The 680-nt window shown below is 39.3% G+C and overlaps 1 protein-coding gene and 1 pseudogene across 1 annotated transcript in view; both read right to left on the minus strand.

Moving 5' to 3' along the window:
- RSBN1L (round spermatid basic protein 1-like) overlaps window positions 1-680 on the minus strand; it is a 107,356-nt gene that overhangs the window by 70,695 nt on the left and 35,981 nt on the right. The window lies entirely within an intron of this gene.
- The window catches only part of LOC105501727, a 53,444-nt pseudogene that overhangs the window by 16,933 nt on the left and 35,831 nt on the right, over window positions 1-680 (minus strand).

A 680-nucleotide genomic window follows, 5' to 3' on the forward strand; every position in this document is an offset into this window, starting at 1 on the left:
CTGCCTGGATGATAGAGTGAGACTCTCAAAAAAAAAAAAGAAAGAAAGAAAAGAAAAAGAAAGGGATTCATATATTATATATCATTTGTATAATCAAGTTGGTAGCCTAAATCTCCTTCCCAAAAGAATTGATAATTATGTTCAGACACATACTTTTTTAAAGATTTAGAATCACTCACAGTATATTAGGAGACACAAGAAAAAAACATTTCAATGTAAAACACTAAATATATAACATAATATGTATTCACATAAACACATTTAAAAAATGTTTCCAAAGGTCTCCCTCCATTACAACTGTTCAAGTGCTGTTCTACCTCACTTGATATACGTTATCTCAATGTTATGTTATAGTTAATCAAGAGGAGAAAAAAAGGAAAAAATTAGAAATAATTATGGGCCGGCGCAGAGGCTCATGCCTGTAATCCTAGCACTTTGGGAGGCCAAGGTGGGAGGACAGCTTGAGCCCAGAAATTCAAGACCAGCCTGGGCAACACAGAGAGACCCCGTCCCTAAAAAAAAAAAAAAAAAAAAAAAAAAAAACTAGCCAGGCGTGGTGGCGGGCGCCTGTAGTCCCAGCTACTCGGGAGGCTGAGGCAGGAGAATTGCTTGAACCCAGGAGGCAGAGGTTGCAGTAAGCCAAGACCACGCCATTGCACTCCAGCCTGGGCAACAAGGGC

Source organism: Colobus angolensis, unplaced genomic scaffold (genome assembly GCF_000951035.1).
Source record: "Colobus angolensis palliatus isolate OR3802 unplaced genomic scaffold, Cang.pa_1.0 Scaffold74, whole genome shotgun sequence".
In the NCBI taxonomy this organism is placed as follows: Eukaryota; Metazoa; Chordata; class Mammalia; order Primates; family Cercopithecidae; genus Colobus; species Colobus angolensis.